The sequence below is a fragment of the Sminthopsis crassicaudata genome, chromosome 4, assembly GCF_048593235.1.
Source record: "Sminthopsis crassicaudata isolate SCR6 chromosome 4, ASM4859323v1, whole genome shotgun sequence".
Classification (NCBI taxonomy): Eukaryota; Metazoa; Chordata; class Mammalia; order Dasyuromorphia; family Dasyuridae; genus Sminthopsis; species Sminthopsis crassicaudata.
This window is the reverse complement of record NC_133620.1, coordinates 470067139-470074864: the sequence shown is the minus strand read 5'-3', so window position 1 is coordinate 470074864 and position 7726 is coordinate 470067139. Positions and strand designations below refer to the sequence as shown.

General features: G+C 45.5%; 1 protein-coding gene across 3 annotated transcripts in view; it reads right to left on the bottom strand.

Annotated features, from left to right (window-relative positions):
• Positions 1-6901, bottom strand: part of INPP5D (inositol polyphosphate-5-phosphatase D) — a 124365-nt gene extending 117464 nt beyond the window's left edge. For 2 of the 3 annotated variants that reach the window (XM_074264282.1, XM_074264280.1), the window contains exons 1-2: positions 6781-6901; positions 862-960 (exon numbers count right to left, since the gene is read on the bottom strand). The gene's annotated coding sequence lies outside the window, so the exon portion shown is untranslated. Of the gene's footprint in view, positions 1-861; positions 961-5240; positions 5351-6780 lie in introns of those variants that run through there. The other variant, XM_074264281.1, reaches the window with a different exon arrangement.
• Positions 6902-7726: the final 825 nt, after the last annotated feature.

The window sequence follows — 7726 nt, the reverse complement described above, 5'->3', positions numbered from 1 at the left end:
TTCTCAAAGGATCTATATCACTTCCTATAATAACCTGTTTTATCTCCATCACTTTCTATAAAGATCTCTGTCTCCATCATCTCCTGTAATAATGGTAACAGCTAGACAACTTTGATCTTGTTATTATCTCCATCACCTTCTATAAGGAGCTTTATCTCCATCATCTTCTGTAATAACGGTAACAGTTAGACAACTTTGATCTTGTTATTATCTCCATCACCTTCTATAAGGAGCTTTATCTCCATCATCTTCTGTAATAACGGTAACAGTTAGACAACTTTGATCTTGTTATTATCTCCATCACCTTCTATAAGGAGCTTTATCTCCATCATCTTTTGTAATAATGGTAACAACTAGACAACTTTGATCCTACTGTTATTCCCATCACCTTCTAAAAGGAGCTTTATCTCTATCACCTCCTATAATAATGATAACAACTAGACAACTGAACCTGTCTTATCTCCATTTTATAGATGAGATCATTGATGTGCTCTAGATGTCTAATACATATGGTAAGATCTTCCATGGGTAAGATTTGGTTTTAGTCAGTTGCTATGGTTTCATCGATGTGGGGCACTCCCAGTATGCAGGCTTCCTCTACTGAGTCTCTCAGACTCTTTGAGAGACCCCAGAGGCTCTGAGAGGGGTCTGCCAGCAGCTTAGGAGGAAATCAAGGTCCTTGAGGAAAGAAGGCCTTCCAGGCCTGAGGGAGGAGCCGATTTGCCTTGGAGGAGGTGATTTCCCCCCAAGCCTATGACTAGGTAAGGGTGGACCTAGATGAAGGGGGGAGGAAAGGAAGGAAAGGGAGAAAGTCTTTGGTAGGGAGAATTCTGAGGGTAAAAGTAAGAAAACACTGAATACCTTTTTTAAAATTTGCAAGTCATCCTTGCCTTAAGTCCTTCCATGTTCGCCAAGCCTCGACTTTCCTTCCTGTTCTTCCTGGGAAACATGAAAATAGGACTGGACAAAACAAAACAGAGAGGCTGGTCTGAGCAGGGGCCTGAGCCTGAGCCCACCCAGCTACTCCTTTTAAAACCCCCCAAAGTTTTACCCACTGGCCACGTACAGAGGCCCAGCGATTGGGAACATTCTGAGAGAGAACGTTGGTCCCGGTCGGCCTCGAAAACCGTTAACCTACTATACAGACTCTTGATGTTCACTGAGATGGGTGGATGGCCACAGACCTCAGATGATCTGTAAAGTTCTATATTGCATTTCTGGTGCTTGTAACAGCAACATTATCATCATCTATCATTTATAGAGCACTTTAAAGTTTGCAAAGAACTTTATATGTTCTCATTTGATACATACAGTAACCCTGGAGGTAGATATTATTTTATAGAAGGGTAAATTGAGGCAGACAGAGGTGAAATAACTTGCCTGCAGTCACACAACTAAGAAGTGAATGAGGCAGGTTTAAAACTCAGATTTTTTCCTGTCTCCACCTCCAATGTTCAACAATTCGAAGCAGACATATATCAGTTGCTTACTGTGGGCAAGGCACTCTTCTAATTTGGGGATAAAAAGGGGAACACAATCCCTTCCCTATCGTGGAACTTATAGTCTATTGAGAAACAGAACACACAAGCAAACAAATTCAAGGTCATTTGAAGCGGGAGAGATCTCAAGACTACAGAGAAAGGCTCTGTGGAGGGGAGGCCGAACTGTGCTTTGAAGAACTGGGATTGTCCAAAGCAGAGCTGGGCAAGGAAAGAGGCCATTCCGACTAGGTAATAATAATAATAATAGTATTAGTAGTTAAAATTTATAAATTATTTACTGCTTGCCAAGTGCTGTGTGGAACCCTTCACAGTTATGATCTCATTTGATCCACACAAGAATTCTGGGCACTAGGTAAGATTCTTATTCCCACTATACAGATGGAAAAATTGAGGTTATTTGCTTATTGTTAAACTCACTTGCCCAGGGTCATACAGCTAACGAGTGTCTGAGGCCGCAATTGAACTCTTATGACAAATATGAATAATTTAGAGAAATGAGAGAAGCCTTATGTGTAACCAGTTAGAGTGATGTAAGACCCAGAGAGACAAAATATATGACGATTACAAAAAGATGCGCCATAAAGAGGATGCTGAAATCTGAGTAACTATAAGGACCAACCTTGGTCCTAGAGAACACTCTTTTCTCTTGGAGAGGTGAAGGAATACAGGGGCAGAACACTGCATACACTCACAGATTGAGTCACTCTTGGCTGTTTGTGCTCAACTGTTCTTACAAGGAAGGTTTGGAACTGGGGTGGAAGAGAGGGAGTATCCAGATATGATTATTGTTAAGACAAAGGCATCCTATCAGTTGAAGAAAGACTAAAGGGTCCATTGATGGAATGAAATCATACTGGTCCACTGTATGTGCCAAAATGTTTGTGGCAGCCCTTTTTGTAGTAGCTAGAAACTGGAAGTTGAATGGATGCCCATCCATTGGAGAATGGTTGGGTAAATTATGGTATATGAAGGTTATGGAATACTATTGCTCTGTAAGAAATGACCAGCAGGAGGATCTCAGAGAGGTTTGGAGAGACTGACATCAACTGATGCTGAGTGAAATTAGCAGAACCAGGAGATCACTGTACACTTCAACAATGATACTATATGAGGATGTATTCTGATGGAAGTGGATATCTTCCACATAGAGAAGAGCTAATCCAATTCCAATTGATCCATGATGGACAGAATCAGCTACACCCAGAGAAGGAACACTGGGAAATGAGTGTAAACTGTGAGCATTTTTTTGTTTTTCTTCCCAGATTATTTTTACCTTCCGAATTTACCGTCCTTTGAAACAACAACAACAACAAAATTCGGTTCTGCACATATGTATTGTACCTAGGATATACTATAAGATATTTAATATGTAGGGGAATGCCTGCCATCTAGGGGAGGGGGTGGAGGGAAGGAGGGGAAAATTTGGAACAGAAGGGAGTACAAGGGATAACGTAAAAAATTACCTATGCATATGTACTGTCAAAAAAGGTTTAATTATAAAATTAATTTTAAAAATTAAAAAAAAAAAAAAAGAAATCATACTGGTCCAGAAGAAATAGTGACGACGAGGAATACAAAGAAAGCTTAGATGAAGTGGACCCAGGAACAGACCCAGTGACTATGACAAAGGTCATGGGAATGAATGCATGAAAAAGCATTGGCAAGAGCCAATGGGGATGAGCCAGCCTAAACGCATACAAGACTACTTCAAGCTCCCATCCCAGAGAATAGATCCCTTGATCAATTGCACGGGACCATCCTCACTGGTGATGGCTCACGGAGGAAAGCTCTAGGGGTTCCGGTCAGAGCTTCCAGAGAGAAGACAGATGCTTGATTTCAGACTATCTTGAGATCTCTAAGGAGAGAAAGACTCTGGGAGGAACATGTAAGAGAGCCAGTCCCTTCTCCCGACTTACACCCTAGAGCTTTTGGACCTCCCTTGGGTGAGAGCTGAGACTCACTCTCTTTGTTGGGCTGAATTATCTCACTCCCAAGGGAGGGCTTATTCACTCTGCTTTCTGTCTGGGATGTTTCTCCGGTGTATACTTTCTCTGATTTTTGTTTTGCTGCTGACTTGGATAAATGGGTTTATTTATTCATTCACTGTAGAACTAGCATTTGGTAGAAAGGCATCAAGCCTCGGTTATATACCTTGGAGATTTCCTTCTCCATTAAAGGAGAAAACTTGACAGGAGCAAGCAGAAGCTCAGCTTGAATCTAAAAGTTAAATCCCCTGGATTAATACTGTTAAAGGGAGCAGATGAGACAGAATTCTAGCCTGATGTCCCCTCCAAGAAAAACAGTGGCAGTCTCTGGCCCTGACTTCCTACTTTCCCTCCTGGCAAGAATCAAATTCTCCCTTGGAGAAGGGGAGGAGGATGAGACCAGAGAGAGAGCGAACCTTTCTTTCCTCTGAACTACAACCAGGCAGAAAGAACCACGTGGACTCACATGACCTACATGGGCCAAACCCAAGCTCTCTGCAGCCCAAGAGAAAAAGAACATATATGAGAGAGTGGTCACCAAGGGGTGTATGCTTTTGGCTAGGAAATCAGAGTGAATGTGATTGGGGTTATCGGTCGTTTGAGAGAGACAGAGACAGAGATAGAGATAGACAAAGAGACACAGTCAGAGAGAAGGAAAGAGTTCTCTTTCTAGACAGGGGGAGGGGAAAGGAGAAGAAGAGGGAGAAGAGAAGGAAGAGGGAGGGGGAGAGGAAAAGGACAGAGAGAGAAACAGAGACAGAGACAGAGAAAGACAGAGAGACAAAGACAAACCAAAAGACAGAGTCTGAAAGACAAAAAGCGAGAAAAAGAATGGGGGAAAGGGAGAGGGAAGGAGAAATAACAACAGTAGGAAATGGAATACTGTGTCACTATAATAATCCTGTTTACTCCAAAGAAGGGATGAGATGGGCCTGCCTCCTTGCAGAGATGAAGGATTTATGTATGGAACATTACATACAATATCTTGGTTAATAAGTCAGTTTTATTAAATTGCTTTTCCTCCTCTCTTTTTTTAGTCTTTGATACAAGACAGTGGGGAAAGATATATTTGGAAATGAAAGTGATGGAAAAACATAAGATATCAATAAAAAATAACCCCCAAAGTTGCACTGGGTTTTTTGGGGAGAAAGTGAGACACACTTTCTCTGTTCTCCATGGGCCTTGTACTTTGAGAGGTTCAGTGTCCCCCCATATAAAGCAGGGCTTTCATATGGCCAAGAGGAATGGGGGAGGGAGCAGGAAAGGTCAGGGGAATATTTAGCAGCTCCCAGGAGTGAGAAGGGGAGGACAAAGAAGGGGGGCATCTTTCTCACTCTTCCCCTTCCCCCTGTCTGCAGAATGGCAGGAAGACTTGCTTTTTCTGAGTCATAGAGGTGATGACCTTTGGTGAGCAGGAGGTGGGGGGACAGAGCCTGGCCGGAGAAAAACCTTGGGTATGGCAGGAGACAGGAGCCATCAGGAATGAGCAAGGGCCAGTATCCTTCAATGAGGCAGTCCAGGAGTGCCTCCCTCCCTTTAGGACTCCTTCAGTTGTGGGCTGGGGGGGGGGTGTCACCACTGACTTCCTCTTGGTCCTTGGTGGACCAACCTACCCTGGGGGAGCAGCACCTAGGGCCTTGTGGGGAGTGAATGATCACATCTGAACTCTCCACCTGCCAACTTGGCAACTGTATGAAGAGGGCACTGGAGGCAGAAGGCAGGCAGAATGCCCAATTATAAAAGGATTGCTTACTTATTGTCTGAGAGGTGGAGAGGGCTGGACCTAGGGAGAGAAGCAGGGCCTGGAGCCTCCATCATCAGAAGGGAAAGAGAGGGGGGAGCACTCCTTCCCTAACTCCCCTCAAGAGCTGCCATTGGTCCTTTTTTTAAACCTAATTCAGGCTTTTCATTGTCAGTCTTATGAGGTAAGTGCAGAGAAGGGTGTGTCATATCCTCCTCTCTCCTGGGGAGTGCCCTTCTTGAGGGCAGGACTATCTGACTTGTGCATTTACAAGCCTTGCTCCTAGCACAGGCCCTGGCAAAGAGGAGGTGCTTAAAAATGTTTGCCAAGTGGAATATCTTGGAATGAAATGTTACTTCAATTCTGCAGGCACGAATGAATCAACGAATTCATGAACAAATTCATAAACGAATTCTTGAACGAATTCATAAACTAATTCATGAACGAATTCATAAATGAATTCATGAATGAATGAATGAAAAACACATGGGAGCACCTTTTTTCTACCAGACACTTCACTAGGTGCTGGGGACGATGCTAATCCCCAAGGACAGCTAGGGGATCACTGAATATACCATTTCCCAAGAGAGATTTCCATGTAGTTGGCTGCTACAGTGTCATCTCACTAAAGGGACCGGGACCAACAAGCAGTACAGTCTGTCCTTGGGCATCACATGGAATCCACTGGATTCCTGCCAGGTGTCACTCCTGCAGAGCTGCCCTCTGCCCACTGGGCTTTTTTATGGGCTACCTCAGACTCTCTCTCTCCCAGAACAGACCATCAGTGACTGCTTTTTCCTTATGGAAGGAAACAAGGAAGGAAGGAAGGAAGGAAGGAAGGAAGGAAGGAAGGAAGGAAGGAAGGAAGGAAAGAAAGAAAGAAAGAAAGAAAGAAAGAAAGAAAGAAAGAAAGAAAGAAAGAAAGAAAGAAAGAAAGAAAGAAAGAAAGAAAGAAAGAAAGAAAGAAAGAAAGAAAGAGGAAGGAAGAAAGGGAGGAAGAAAGGAAGGGAGGAAGGAAGGGAAAGAAGGGAAGAAGGAAGGAAGAAAAAGGAAGGAAGGAAAGAAGGAGGGAGGGAGGGAGGGAAGGAAGGAGAAAGAGAGGGCGTAAAGAAGGGAAAGAGTGTTAGAGTGATGATGGTGGGCAAGGGCTGTTCATTCTTGGCTTCACATCCCTAGCTCCTAGCCTAGCTTCTGACACACAGCAGGTGCTCAATAACTGTTCACTGAATTTGTTGGAAGGGCCGTAGAAATCACCGTTCCCATCTCCCCATTTCGGATGAGGCAACAAGCCGGAGTCAGAATGGGGGGTCCCACCCCTGGCTTCTCTGCCTCAGTCTCCAGGAAAACGTCCCCAGCGGCCCGGCTTTCAGCCCCAAATGTTACACCCTCCGCTTCTGGGCCAAGCTGAAAGGGGGACTGGAGCCAACATTTGAACCCAAGTCCTCGGGTCCCAGGCGAGCGAGAAGGCTCCCGCACGGACCCCGCTCCCTGTGGCCCGGGCCACGGAGCCTCCCGGCCTCCCTTGGGCCGTGGAACCAAGATGCGACCTTACCTCGTCCCCTTGATGAACTTTGGGACCGACATTGGGCCACGCCCTGCCGGAGGTGGAGGGAGCCTCCTCCTGAGCCTCTTTGAAAATGACTAGGTTCTCGGACGGTTACCATGGAGACCCGGGAAGGGATGCGCCGGTGTCCCCTTTACCCACAAGCAGCATCATAGAGCCTGGGGGAAATGCAGAGGCTGCCCGGGCCTCGACCAGTGCGTGCAAACCTTGCGCCGGGCACACCCTGAATCGGCCCAGATCAAGCGGTACCGTCCGTGGCGGCTAGGGGGCGCCCCAGCGGATAAAGCGCCGGCCTGGAGGCAGGTAGAGCTGAGTTCAAATTCGACCAGGCAAGTCCCTTGATCTTTGTCTACCTTCATTTTTTCTTCTAGATTGGGAATAATGCAGCACCTGTCTGGTTGTGAGGGTCTAATAAGATTGTTTTGCAAACCCGAAGACGCTGTCGTAAATGACAGTTTTATAACACTCACTTGGTCGGGTCCCGTGTGCCCGGCTGTCCTTCAGTAGAATGTAAACTCCCCGAGGTCGGGATGTAGCTTGAGTTTCTGTATGCCCAACCGTAGCACAGTGGCGCCTAATGAGTGTTTGTAGAAGGTGACGTTTGACCGAAGTGATGGAGCTGGGCTCTTTTACTCCTGGGCCTTCAAAGGCAAAGCTCTTTTCCTTCCTGCCTCCCATTAGTCCAAGAAGACTTTGGAGGGAGGTGGAGGTGAAGAGTTGCCATATAAAGACCGGACTTGACTGTTCTGACTGGCTCCACGGGACAGACCTGGAGCCAAGTGCCAAAGCCCTAAGGGTGCCCAGACAAAGAAATGGGGGGGGGTCTGAGAACATGATTCATCAAGAAGTGTGTATTTTAAAAGTAAATGTGTATTTAAGGGAAAACTAAAACAGCATTAAAAGAAAGAATTTGAGCTGTGGAAAAGGGGAGTGC